Below are 15,539 nucleotides of genomic sequence, written 5' to 3' on the forward strand. Positions count from 1 at the left end.
CTTGTTTGTAAAACAAGCATCTTCGAAATGCAGGGGAACAAACACAAACACTTGCACAACTCCGTTGATGCTCTGTAAAAATAAACTCCATCCACTGGTCCCTTAATGCTGTTTCTCTTTTGGTAATCTGTGCAGGGTTGTCTTGCCCTGGCAACCAAAAACACACTCCTTTTGTGACATTTCGCGACGCTCTCGCTCTGATCAGCGAATGCCTGTTGTGCTCTCAGTGCTCTGCTATACGGGAGCGCGCGCTCTTCCGGCAGAAGTGCCCTTAGGACCCATATAAGGAAATTCCGCTCCATCTAACGTCACACAGAGCCATACTCGAAAAAAACTTTCCGAAACTTGTGACAAACCGGAAGGAGTATTTTTGGAACAGAAATACTCCTTCAAACGTACAACTTAATTTTTGAAACTTTGTCCATGTTTAGCATGGGAATCCAACTCTTTAACAGTGTAAAAAACTCAGTATGCATGAAATAGCATTTCACCCCCCCTTTAAGTAAGATTTTTTTCAGAAATGGATTAATACTTAGCAAACATGCATTCAATTGATCAAAAGTGATAGTACAGGTATTTACATTTAAATAAGGATATATATTTTATCTTTATATTTACACGAAAGTTTAAGCAGCACAGCTGTTTTCATCATTGATAATAACAATAAATGTTTCTTCGGCAGTAAATCAGTATATTATAATGATTTCTGAAGGATCATGTGATACTGAAGACTGGAGTAATGATGCTAAAAAATCAGCTTTGCATCACAGGAATAAACTACACTTTTTTTTCAAATAGAAAACAATTATTTTAAAGTGAAGTAATATTTCACAACATCACGGCTTTACTGTATTTTTAATCATATAAATGCCGCCTCAAATGAGCAATAAGAGACTTCTTTCAAAAACATTTAAAAACTTACCGACCTAAACATTTGAACAATTGTATATATTTCAGTTTTTTCCAACTGTTACACACACAAGATAAAAAAAAAAATTATAATACATATCAACATATATTACAGTATATGCAACCTGTAATATGAACCTGTATACAGGAAGAACCGGTCTGAGTAGACATTAGGCTATAACCAAACACCTCCCCATTGCTGCATGTGATCTGTCCTGGCCAGAGCTGTAAGCATTGTGTTCAGAAGGCTTAGGTTGGAATTAAAAAAGGAAAACAAACAGGACTGACCCCTCAGTGGGATTTTAATTTGGCACATATTCCCCTAATCCATCCTCACTGTGGGGTGCGCACGTGCTGCCTGGACAATGGAGAGGCCACAGCTAGGGCTAATTATGTGTTGTTAGATGGAGCCCTTGATATGAGCTCTGGCACGAAGTGTTTGATTTAATCACACTGAACAGGAAAAAGAAGCCAGACGAATGATTTCGAAAGAAGGATGAGGACATTCTTTTTCTCCATGGGGATAAGTCATTGAGTTAAAAAGATCAAGGAGTGCAGCAGTAACAGAAATTATAGAGTGCATGTAAAAATACAGAGCAAAAAAATGTCTTTATTATTTTTTATCCATTGTATAAATGTATAACGATCTTACAGGCATCATTATTGAATGTAGAAATATAATATATGGGTAGGGCATGTGTATAACTTTTCAATTACATGGAAAACGGCACAGCTTTAAATCTGAGTCTAATTTAAGTATTAGCCTTATAATTTACCTTAAAACCTTTACCCCCCACATGGGATCTCCACCAGATGTCTGGTATTGGGTAAGGGGCTCACTCATATCCTTTCACTAGTATGGACCAACTAAGCAGCCATTTAGCAGTCATCTGAACTCTGGTGCTGTCAGATTTATTTGGCTACAGCTGTGGTACTGGATGATATGTTGATGATGACACATTTCCAGTTGAACTTGTTTAACTAGGACTTTTCTCCTGATTAAAGGGAAAAGCGAACCTGGACACATCAGTGTGCTGAATCACTCTCAGTGCCCTGCAGCTGACCATGATGTGGCCTGAATTGCTTATGATTGATGTGAGGTCTGGTCGAACAGAAAGACAATGGCAAAGCTGCACCACCCAGATACAGCATGCATGAGTCCAAACAAAAGAAAGGTTAAAAGAGGTTCTGCATTGGTCTAGTAAATTAACGGTCACCGTCCCGAAGCCCATTTAAAAGGGATCGTTCGCCCAACAATGAAAACGGTGTCATTTATTCTCTGTTTTATTTAGTTCCATAAGAGTCCTTTCTTTATTCAAACGAGATGTTTTAAAGACACTGGTGTCCAAATAACACATTCCTCAAAATATGTTCTTTTGTGTTCAGCAGAAGAAAGTCAGTCATACAGGTTTGGAACAATGTGAGGGTGAGTAAATGATGACAGCATTTTTGGGTAAATGATCCCCTTAAATGATTTTCTGTAATTGATGCAAAGCGGACATAATATAAAATGTAAACATCTTATGAAAAACTTTGTTGCCTTGCCAACTAACTGAAATCCAATAAGCTGAAGCTTTAAAAAGCTACAAATTAATTAAAGCCATAATTGGAAAAAAAACCTACCTACACTAAAAATTTTATTTAAAATATAAAACACAAAAGATACTTCAAAATATTAATAAATACTATCATAGTATATAAATAAATATACATTTAAAAAAACAAAAACAAAAAAAAAACCTGGCTTAAGCTGATTTTTATGTTTTATGGAACAAAACTATTAATAAGTTGATGGTATGACAGTTTTACAGTATGTTAACTGTACAGTTTTCGAAGTAAAAAACAAAAACGAATCAACATATAGTTTACATTCAAAAAATGTGAACCGATATTCCAAGAATTCCCTGTGTCACACTCCTGAAAGTATTGAGGAATAAAAAAAAAGCTTTCTTAAGAATTTTTTAAATAGTTATGCACATAAGAGTTCTATGTTACATCTTCCGTTGTTTAACGAATAATTATTGTATTATTTAAGTGTCATGTATGTTACCATGGTGTTTTGTGTTTGTGTGTATTACTCTATTCACCTTTTGTGTATTAGTATAAACCTCAGCTTGTAGAAAAGCTACATTGATTCTTCATGTGGCTTTCGTTTTTACCAACTGAATTATTATAGTGGTTGTACATGTTAAAGGTACATAACAGATTTTAGTAGCAGAGTGACTTGTTGAATTTAATGGTTTACGTTCAAATGTTCGTGTTGGTAAATTACAGTTTTATACTGTAAAATGTACAGTTTTTCAGCATTTTCCTTTTTTTTTTTTTACCACAGCTGCCAAAATAATTTTGTAACAACATTTTTTTTAAGTGTAATTTAAATAGATGTCTACAGTGATTCTAGTGATGCAGACAAGCCCAGGTCATTCACCCAACAGCAAGCCAGCGGCAAACACTTTCACAAACCAACACCTTTCCATTCTCTGGGAGCCTTTTATATAACAATACATCCAGCAGAGTACAGTGAAATCTAATGCAAACGTAGTACACAGGAGACACTCAGTCCCGCATTTCTCTATTGTAATGGACCCTGGTGAAGAGTCAAACTTAAAAGGACAGGTCTGCAGAAATTCAGTCATTTCCCTCTCAATAGGATGTCATCAGCCTCTCTTCCCTTTGAGATGCTAATTCACATGCTGAGCCGTGTTTGACGCCCAGAACCCCATAAGTGACTATTAATCAAAAAGCACTTGAGGGCTGTGATCCACTGTCTCAACTGTCCACACTCCTGTGATAATTAAATTAGCACCAACCATAGGATTTCACCCGCTCAACATCATCTTCAGAAAATAGCACAGTTTTGCTTAGCAAACGTCTGACATGTAAATTACAGCTCTTAGAGTTTAAAGCCAGTCAATATGCTTTTGAGGAAAGTGGCTAAGAAGAGCCAGAAAACAAAGTGCTCCCACTGCATTTAGCAAATTAGCATATAGAAAACTGACTTTCTTGTACCTAACTAAGGTCAATAAAATGCAGAAGTTTCTGAAAAGTGTATATAGAGTGTGCTGTGACTCCTTAAGTGTAATTTCATAGTAAACAGAAGCATTCTTTGCACTAGCAGAAGCAGCAGCATTAGCATCAGCATCATTTAACCAATAATGGGTGAGTGATGCTAACATTCACAAAGTCAAATATCAGTTCTATTTCAAGTCTTCCTTCACTCTCTAGAGAATAATTCAGTCTAGACATACCCCCCAACCTCCCCACCTAACACACACACACACAAAGTAAACCAGAACCGTGGTGAGTGTTGTTCTGCATTATCACCATTGATTAATATAAGCCCATGCTCTCTTGCCAGTTTACAGCTGAGGTCCCGGTCTGGATTTTTTATGAAGTGCTAGCTACTTCATTTCATTATGGTAACTGGGTTAAATTAGTTGTGCACAGCTGTAGGTAGAGGAAAAATCCATCTGTATGCCAGTTTCATTTTCTCTCTTCTCAGCCGCAGGCGTATACATCATCTCCTCATCCGCTCACACACTGCATGCGCTCCCTTCTCCACTTTATTCACCTCATCCTCAACCCTAGATGAGTAAATTATAACACCCATATCATGCACGAGACCCATGAGGACTGTGCCCTCATAAAAAGCACACACAAGGATCCCATAACAAATGCCATGTCTGATTACATTCAATTTCATGCATGCTTTTTTTCCGGTGAAGGTGCTTTAAAGGGTCTAATTGACAATATTGAGTATCTGCTTCCATTTTACCATGAGTTTGCCCATGAATATTGAGATTAACATTTACTTGGACTACAATACATAAAAAGTTAAATTACAGAAATGACACCAAAGCAAATTCCCCGTCTTAAAAGAACATAAATAGCAGTGGAAGGATGCATACACCTTTAGTTTAGGAAGTGCACACCTCAAATGTCACCGACCCATATGAATGAAATTTGATATATATCACAGTACTGACTAACTACCATATTCATCTCCACTTCGAGGTATTTAAAATAATATCTTGATAATACATGATATTTAAAAAACTGATACCATTTCCAAAAACAAACATTGTAATACTTTTGTTAGTGCAGCAAAAATATTGTCTCCCATTCTTATTTATTTTCTCTACAAGGAAACAGATTTTAAGCAATAATATATTTACCTTTCTGGACACATAGTGAGCTCTAAAGTTGTTAAATAATAGTATGTTAATTCAGTCTTTACATTGGAGGAGTAGGCCTAGTTACTGCCTTACAAAATAATTTAATTACAGTCTTGTACCTTTGTCTTTTTCTGAATTTTTTAAGCCTTTTATTTTGCTTCAGTTAAGTTAGTGATTCATCCTTGATCTGCCTGTTTTGGCTTATGGCTTATAACTCTGTATATGGTGGAAAAAGTATGGCTGAATAAAAAAATAATTAAATCATTATTTTACATTGACTACAGAGAAACTGTCATTTGTATGGCTGCTACTAATCATACTTGTCTTGTAAACAGTCATGGCTAAAATACATCAGTTAAAGAAGAGTGATATTGTAAATGTGATGCTTTTTGGTGTCTTTGTGTCTTGCCTGTAACTCTGCTCTGCTAAACCGCAACTAATCTGAGGCTAATGAGCTCACCTTTGACCCCATCACACTGGCCAGTCTGCTCTGTTGTCTGAGCACAAAGTGGCCTTTAACCTTGACCGAACCTTGGCCTAAGCACTCCTGACCTGACAAATGCACATGAACAAAAACATACACATTCATAGATAATAACTCACATTGTTGAAGCAGAAGTACAGTAATGCTGTATGCCTAACTGTTAAGGGCAGTTACAGGTGAAGTGTAAAAATTTCGACAAAACAGTTTTTCCTAAACACTACCCATCTCCTGCTGGCGGTCAAACAAACCCATAGTTCTGGCCCCAAACTCTCACCACTGGTTGAGGCTCTGCTATCAATGTTTTAAAAGCATAATAGAGCCACAGTTTGTACAGTATTTAAAATCTACAGTATTAAATGGACTGTGACCGGATAAAGTAAACATAAAAAATGTACACACATTAATTCAGATTTTCTAATACTAACCTCTTTTCAATACAAAAAGTGGCCTCTCTAAAATGTAAACAGTGACCTAACAGTTTTCCTCTCACTAATGACTCAGACACGAGCCAACACAATCGCACCGACCATTTCTAATGGTTACATTACACACAGAGGGAAACATCTGTCAGAGTCTAATATAAACACTGGATGTGTGAAACAACCGAAAAGTATTTGGACACTCAAATGACATTTAAAAACTTATTTAGAAATAAAGTAGCATCAAATGCAATGCAAAGAAACATTACCAGATGTAACTAAAATTTTAAAAATAGCATTGTTACTTTTTAAACAATCAACTTTGATGTTTGTTATGCATATAAAACAGTAGCTCGGTATTTTTACATTGCACCATCGATTTTGATTTATCTGATGAGCAGATGATTGATCAGACAATCTCCAGATTTTTGTTAAAATTTTAAACCAAAAACTTTTTAAAAGTTTTTGGTTAAGATTATTTCAAGTTTTTTTTTTTTTTTAACAAGGCTCTTATGCTTTCCAAATCTGAATTTATATTAAAAAAAAACGTAACATTGTGAAATATTATACCAATTTAAAAAAAACTTGTTTCCTTGAACTGTGTAATTTTATTGCTGTCATAATAAAGCTGAATTTTTCAGCATCATTACTCCAGTCATCATGATCCTACAGAAATCATGCTAATATGCTGATTTGCTGCTCAAGTCACATTTCTTATTATCATCAATGTTGAATGTTGAATCATTTTGGTATATAACATGAAATAGAATATTTTTGTACAATTATAAATGACTACTGTATCAAATTTAATTGATGATTTATATATTTTTAAACATTACACTGACCCTAAAACATTCAAACTTTAATGCATCTAATGTTCCACCCTTAGAAACCTAACATGCTTATTTTGAAGTGTGTTTGTGCTATAATAAATAATAATAATTGCAGTTGGTTCAATAATTGTTTAATAGATGTTAATCCAGTGTTTAAAGTGAAGCACTGACAACCAAACACTTTTTAGGGCCGCTCCAAACTCCCACACATTTAATCTCAAGTAATGGTGTCGGCCAGGTTTGCAGTCCAAATTAAACAGCACTTAGGACCTGGCGTCATTTTCTTTAATCTTCGTTTCCTTGAGGCCGGACACCAACTGGATGTGTGCAGCGCTGAGACAGTGTTTGGTTTGTGATGATGTCATGGTTGTCATGGAAGGAGCTCTCCCTCTTTCTCAAGTTACAACACAAACCTCTCTGTGGGAAAGTGAGGGCCATGTTCTCAAGAACCAAGCTTCCTGCACAATGGCCAAAGTGAGTCTGTTCCTGCTTTTGTGTGCGGACAAACACTAGCCACTTTTTGTTTAGCTGAGACATGCTGGCACACAGGAAACTTGACCAAATTTTCCCCAAACATGCCACCCGTTAGATGGACCGAAAAATACCCACCCAACACAGCAGTGATCATTCATCTAAAAACAGCACCGACCAGCCACTTAATAGCAATGATTTGGAAACAGGGTCCGGAGTAAGTCATGAACAATAAAACAGGCTTTCTGCTGTTTCCAGATGCGGTGATGTTGTGTCTGCCGAGCGCATTAATCACAGTGTGGACTGAGTGATGGCACTTGGCTGTGGCTCTGTGCAACGTTTGGCTGCTGTAAGGAGGATTCGGAGCAGGGATGAAAGGCCTCTCTGTATTTAGAGTTGGAGGCAGCTGGGAGCGTGCCAAGCTGCGATCGGCTCATGTTCTGTATGGAACAAAAGCTCAGTGCTGCCTTTATGGCACCAAACAAAAACACAGGTCTCTCAGAGAAGCGTCCATTTAGGATGCATGCTGTGAAGTGCTGGTGTACCAAGCCCTACTGTACACAGAGTTTAGATGAACCCTGGTCTCGAAAACCTGAGGATCAGTCGAGGTGGTTTACGTACAACTGTGCCATACAAGCTTTTAAAAACAGACTCCACAGACTGGGTTTGGCAAGATATGCTCCCGCGTGAACAGTACTGCACTGTTGGTATCCTCACTAGCAAAGACAGCACTTTTTTTCTTTTTAAAACAATCTATCATCGCTTCGCTGGAAATAGCTTGAATATTGAGGTCTTGGCGGCACTGTATACACAATGTGTCCAAGTGGGGATTCTGCACATTCATAACAATCACTGCAAAAGAAATTAGATAGAAAACAGGTCTGTGCTCTGGATGAATGAATTTCATTAAAATGTTTCACTGATGACTGAATGTTCCCAGGTTGAGGGTAAGATTTCCCCCTCAAGAAAAAGAAAGGATTGGGAAATTTCCTTTCACTGGTTTGAATAAAATGCTATGTATTTGCATGTCAAATGTAATGGATTGTTAATAATATATATATATATATATATATATATATATATATATATATATATATATATATAAAAATCAATGAGTTTTCCAAAATCCCACAACATTGCACAGGCTCTGGTTGTAAAAACCTTACCTTCCAGAGATAGGGATGTGTTGGTTTGTGTTTTATAGTTATGTATTAACTCAATATTACAGAGTTTTAAAGCGGAAGTAAAAACCCATAGGGAAATTCATAACAATAATTGATAAACCTTTAAAGACAGACCTGTTGTGAGCTACTAGGCTGTTAAACCGATCTGTTCACATTAATTCAACTTATTGTTAAAATAGTCACGTTTAATAGTGGAAATAGAGGTGAAAAAACTACATTACCCATGATGCTGTACAGAACATTCCACCAATCAGAGGGTCGCAAGTTCTGTTCTCAGTGGTTGCTTACTGGCAAGTCAAAATTGCCCATTCATTTGTCTATTCTCATTCCTAGATAAGGAGCTTCAGTACAAGTTTTGTTTGGCGATTCAATAATTCAGCATTACATTTTCTTTATAATAAAATTGACAACACATCACAGGTACAAAACTGTGCTGACACTTGTGCTGTGATTTACTTCCTTGTTACTGACCTCAAATACCACAAGGAGTCTCACCTCAATACCCCATACACACACAGAAAGTGATGACCAGGTTTGTTTGATACCTTCCAAAAAATCCTCTGCATGATTGTCCACACTGAAGCAATTACACAACAGTGGATAAAAGGCAGTCTGCATATCAACTCAAACTCAGCTACATAACTCTGCAACACAAAACCCTGGGCAGCTCTGCATGACATTCAACACTTGGGATGATGCATAAAAGAGCAATTTTTTCCCCTCCCTGAGTCTGTAATGGCCAACAGGGAAGCGGCTGCTCCTTAGCCGGGGCTTTTGCTGAAACAGACGAAACAGTTTGACTGACTGTCAACAACAATCAGAGCAAAGAACGAAGGCCAAAGCACAGCTACATCGCTAGAGATGTTTTGGCCTCTCAGTTCTGCTGGTTATATCAGCAGGGGATTAAACTCGCCGTCCTAATGCTTTACTTGAAACAGACGCCTGTATTCGGCAGTCCAATTATAACTTGTTTGTCAATTCAGCTGACAAATTATTATTATTTTTATGTATTTTGATGAATGAATGAGTTCACATCTGTGTATGTGTTTGCTTGTTATTCACACAATAATATTGCCTAGAGATATGTTTGAGACACGTGGTTCATTCCAGCAAGTAATTCATTTTAACTACTGTGGTTTTGTATTTTGCTTTGAAAAAACTGATTTACATTATTTCAACAAAAATTGGGTATTTAAAACCACACTAAAGTTCAAAAGTTTGAGGCCAGTAAGATTTTTTTGAAGGAAGTTTCATGCCATTAAAAGTAATGGAAAGAGTTCTATTTTAAATAAATGCTGTTCATTTAAACTTTCTATTCATCAACAAATCTTGAAAAAATGCATCAGGGTTCCCAAATAAATATTAAGCAGCACAACTGTTTTCAGCATTGACAATAATGCGAGCGTGCAGCAAATTAGAATGATTTCTGAACTAATCGAGAGACACTGGAGTAATGATGCTGAAAATTCTGTTCTGCATCACAGAAAAACCTTACATTCTAAAATATATTCAAATACACAATTATTATTTTAGTTGTAATAATATTTCACAATTTTACCCTTTTTAATATATATTTCATCAAATAAAGGCAGACTTGGTGAGAAAGAAATAAAAATTACGTTTTACTTTCACTGTCAAATGTAAAATGGACTCAGATGATAAAATTCCCAGAAAAATAAAAACCATTCATAACAATGCATGCACAAGAATGAATGCATGCCATACTCACACAGCTCGGTATAATTTAATCTGAGGCTGATCACCCAATAAGCACATGGTTCTCCACCCACCTCCCATCAGAGATAATAACCACCAGGTTTAATAACTCTCAAACCCTCCACTTACTGCATTACAGCCTCCAAACAACGGCACATTCTCGACCCCAGTCTATTGTTTCTGTGGATCCTCAGCTGACTGTTCAAACCACACACAGTAAAATACATCATGAGTAACATAACTAAGCAAATTATCTTTATAATATTAGTCGCACTGAACAAGACATGTAATAACCCCAAACAGTAGAGAAACAATCCTGCGAGGTTAAACAAAAGGGGTTTTTGTCCATTTCAAAAGAGCGTGCCATCAGAGCCTAACAGCAAACCCGCTGTTACTGCGCCACGCTTTCGATTTCAATGACAGCATAACAATATTTACATGGGGGCTCTGCATACACACCACGCATGACAATGACTTCACTGTGGACAAGCACAAATGAATAGATGCGAGTGTCAGGCAACTTACCCAAGTGTCTGCAGCACATAATCAGAGTCAGGCTGTTCACAGACGACCGCTCCAGCGACACAAGCATGCACAAGCTGACACTTACACTTAAACAACCTGCCTGATGACAGGTAATGGGAGACGGGCAGGGAAATAGCAGGTTTGCTCCCTTTATTATTTTAAACCGTGTCTTTCTCTCCTCTTTTTGATTCACACTTCACATGTGGTGCCGAGCAGAAATCCTCGCAGTCACGTGAAGGAAAGGGTCACATGACAAACCTAGATTCCCCGGGCTAGGAGTACCTGGGGAATATAGGGAGACCGTGGGAGGGAGAGGAAATAGGGGAACACCAGGGGGCACCGTTTTCTGGTTCCTATTTGATTCTCTCAGCCTCTCTGTGCAGGTGGCATCACGCATGCAAATCAAAATGAAAGAGGGCGAATGAAAGGAGCTGCGGACAGAGAAAGAACCCTGGCGTGAGAGAGTAAGAACGCTGCAGAAATGCCTCCGAGTTTCAATGAATATTTATCAGCTGTGCCAAACCCCCCCCCCACCACAACACCCAACCCCTTCTTGGAATGGAGCCGAATTCATTTGAATGCTTGCCTTTGTTAACAGCTAAGTCAGCAGGGCCTTTTGCCACTCCTGAGCTGCTGCAAGACGCACTCTACACTGCGTCACACATGCACTGGATACCACGCTTGTCCCTGTACTAGCTTGCTCTGCTATTCAAAACCTCTATTGTGTAAACACACATAGGCACTTTTCCACACTGTTATGTACCCAACTAACAGCTCTGACCCTCTGTTCTTCCCCAGCACTCATGGGCATCAATCTGCAGTCGAAAGATGTGCCATGTGCCTGAGACTGGAAGCCAACAGCCAAAAGAGGAACATTTCACTGGTAAAATAGTAAATTATTATATCATATGATAAATTATGTCAAAGGAAAAATGTTGACATTTAAATGTAAATATATATATATATATATATAATTTTATTTATTTATTTTGCAAATGTCAGTGTCAAAATGGCTTAAACTACTCCCTAATTAAAAAAATTAGGAATGATATTCAGTAAGAATGATTTGAATGGATCAAAAGTGACAGTAAATACATTTATAATGTTGCAAAAGATTTTTGTCAAATAAATGCTGTTCATGTTTCTATTCAACAAAGATTAAAAAGAATCATCATTGATCATAATACAAAAAGTTTATTGAGTAGTAAATCAGTATATTATAATGATTTCTGAAGGAATCATGTCACACTGAAGACTAGAGTAATGATGCTGGAAATTCAGCTTTGACATCACAGGAATAAATAACATCTTAAAATATATTACCAATTGGAATATTAGAATTTGAATCTATATTAACTTTTAAAACTGTAATAATATTTAACAATATTAATATTTTACTGCATTTTTGTTTAAAGTTAATATAAGACTCTTTTCAAAACATTTACAAAATCGTATTAAAATTTTAATTCTTAAATTTTAAATACTATTACAAGAAATATTTGTATTCCCCCATCCCAAAACAACAACAACAACATCATGTCAAACCATACCTTTTGCAATATATCCTATTGAGGTGTATTGTAAAATCAGCTAAAGTTTCCTACAAAATATTCACTTAGATACTACACATATAACCAACATATATATATATGTATGAATGCATTTATTTATTTTAGAATGAGATTCTTATGCATTACGGTAAAGAGTCTCTGTGGTGAAAAATACAATGTTATTTTTAAAACATTTAAAACTTCTTATAACATAAAACTTTATTTTTACTTTCTTTTGCATCAAAGGTGATTTGTTCTCATCAGGTATCATTAAATCCATCTAATGGAAGCCTGTCCCCTTCAATCACAGATCCTGTCACTGTTTGCCTTGCGAAATAAAGTAAACCAGTGGAACGTTAAGCTTGCTCAACATCAGAACCAGCTATGAAACCAAGCAGACACACATGGTGAGGCAGACAACGTCTCGTTCCTTCACAAAGCTCATTGAAATTCTGTGCACAGCTCTGGTCAAAGGCGGGGCCAGGCAGCAGTGCTGGCATACGAGAGATGCAATCAGCGCCTCTCACCACTGCAGACACAGAAACAGACAGAGAAGCAGCCAGCAGCAGCAGCTCCAATAACACTAAAGCAACCGCATACATATTAGTGCTCTGTGGCCTGGTATCGACCTATGCGCACAAGATAATACTGCCATCCAGCACTCATTTAGTACCACATCGCCAGTCAAAGCAATGCTATTCTACAGTGTAAACAGTAAAGAAGGTCAAATTTCAATTTGTTAGATTATTTAGAAATCTTTATGATGCACACTTTAAGCTCTGTGTCCTGTGTTTGCACATACCAGGCAGAAGAGGTCTTTCTCTGCATCATTCACTACATGTGAGAAACACTATTGGTTGGTATATATTTCTTAAAGGGATAGTCCATCCAAAAATGACACGTCGTTCCAAACCCGTATGCTGTTATTTATTCTGTGGAACATAAAATGAGTAATCTTTACAGAGGGCCCTTAATTAATTTTTTTTTTTTAATTAGAACATATGACATGTGATTTCAAGTCTTTTGGAACCAAACAATAACTATGTATGAGCAGATCGAGCACCAGTCCAATATTCATTATCAGATAATCTTCCCTTCCTCTGAAGCTCTGAAATCTCCTCTTGATTTGGAACAACAGGGAGAGAAAACAAGGATGAAAAATAGTACATTTTGATCTCATCAAGAAACAACATGAAGTATTTGTATTTTCAAAAAAAAAAAAAAAACAAATCATGCCATTCCTTTGGTATATACAGTAGTACTATTGAGGTGAATTGTAAAATCTGCTGACGTATTACCAGTCAGTTGTGTTCTGTTTGGAAAGTAAGCCCAATTACAGATGCCCTTGACAGATTGTGTAAGGACTGTGAAAGTGACAATGTCACAGTAGTGACTAGAAGAACAATTATTACCTTCAAGGGGATTTATATAATTGGGTTTATTGCTTTAAAATGTACTCGAAATCAGTGAGTAAATTCAGCTGATATCTTTCTTCTGCAACAATACATGTAAGGCTTTCCTTTGGCAAATTATGTTTAATTAGTTTTCCCAGTCGGCTTTCTTGTTTTGTTGGGTAATAATTAGTTGAATTACATTAAAAGTAGTTTAACCCTGAAATAATTGGTTGCTGGATTCAGAAAAAAAATCAATCCCATGTGCATTTTTTCGTCTCTTGTGAGGGTTAGATTGAAAACATGATAAAGACAGAGTTGCTGCCAGTATGTGGAATATTTTAAGCATCTGACAGGCCAAACATATGGAGGCTACAAGAACAAAGATGCTGGCACTGAATCTGTGTGTCTGTGCCAGGTGAGTGGAGAGCCCTGCAGAGCTCTAGGGCCAGACCAGACTCACTCATTAAAGACGCTGCTGTATTCTGAGTCATGCGAGTAACCAGCTCTTGTGAACCTCCATGTTTGCCAGAGGATGTTCTGGTATAGTAATGCACAATACAGATCGACTTTGGCACGTGTAGCGGTGCTGATGCAGTAAATGGAGGGACAAGCTGCAGGTACCCGATTGGCAAAGGCACAAAACTGATGAATGAATCAATCGCAAGACAAATGAAAACACATGAGGCAATGTAAGCAAAGCAGCACCTCCCCACAAGCAATCTCAAAGCATTCGATCATCAAAGATGGGATTGGCTTGAAAATACATGCAAAGACACATATTCAGCAGAGATTTCCTGACAGGAGAGTAATGGAAAACAGAAACATGCACCTTTAAAAACATACTCGCACATTCACCAATTGCTAAAGACCAGACACAACAAATAAGCTTCACAATCAGCATAAACAAGACAGATCTGCATATGCTTCATTTTAATAAGGCAGACTTGGCATGGAGCCTGGACACAGTACCAAAACACAGACAGAGTGAGAAATCTGAATAAAAAGAAAAATTCCAGTGTGAACTTTTGGACGGCACTGTATATAGCTAAAGCTTTAATATTTATTAGCAATATAACTCTAAGCAATACTTTTATGTGAAGATTGCGTTACTATATAATTGGACTGACATAATCATTTGGCTATTCTTTTAGCAGCATCTTTGTTTAATAATTACATTTAAAAAGCATCAAGCCAGTTAACCTCTGACACAACCAAAAAATTATCTATTTAATTCAGCACCTAATGCCAAATCCTGGACAACCTTTCAAAACAAACAGAGACACGCCAACTGCACCATTTGGTAAACGGGCAAAGTTGCCCTGTATTCTTGCATCTCACACCGTATTATTTGTACTAACTATGTATAATACCCTTGTATGCAAAAAGAGTAATGGGCCCATATCCATTGCCAGCCTTATTTCCCTATGAATGTGCATGTATGTAGGCATAAGGGTGAAGGGCTTGCCCTTACCTGGCATCCAGCAGAAGGGACTTCCAGAGCGCGGTGTATGGCAGCAGGTTTTAGCAGATTAGCACACTCAGCACACTGAAAGCAGTGCCAGACATGGCGGCAGGGGGAGACTGGAAAAAACTGGAAGCAACAGTATGAAGGGGCAAACCCTCTTGTGAGGACACACACAGGAAATATAATATGCCGGAGCCAACCATTAACACTGTGCCAAATCACCAAAGGAATGCTCTCTTTTCAGCCAAGTACCAACTGATGGATTTTTGTGATCATGTTTACTGTTTCATTTAACACAATATACATTTACATTTAATCAGACGCTTTAGCAGACGCTCCTTACAAATAAGGAGAACAATAGAAGCAATCAGACCAAGGAGAGAGCAACAGTGTACAAGTACTGTGACAAATCTC

General features: G+C 37.2%; 1 protein-coding gene across 3 annotated transcripts in view; it reads right to left on the reverse strand.

Moving 5' to 3' along the window:
* Positions 1 to 11,194, reverse strand: part of LOC127952893 (trinucleotide repeat-containing gene 6A protein-like) — a 55,520-nt gene extending 44,326 nt beyond the window's left edge. For 2 of the 3 annotated variants that reach the window (XM_052551767.1, XM_052551765.1), the window contains exon 1: positions 10,717 to 10,878. The gene's annotated coding sequence lies outside the window, so the exon portion shown is untranslated. Of the gene's footprint in view, positions 1 to 10,716 lie in introns of all 3 variants that reach the window. The other variant, XM_052551773.1, reaches the window with a different exon arrangement.
* Between the last annotated feature and the right edge of the window lie 4,345 nt (positions 11,195 to 15,539).

This window comes from Carassius gibelio, chromosome B3 (assembly GCF_023724105.1).
Source record: "Carassius gibelio isolate Cgi1373 ecotype wild population from Czech Republic chromosome B3, carGib1.2-hapl.c, whole genome shotgun sequence".
In the NCBI taxonomy this organism is placed as follows: Eukaryota; Metazoa; Chordata; class Actinopteri; order Cypriniformes; family Cyprinidae; genus Carassius; species Carassius gibelio.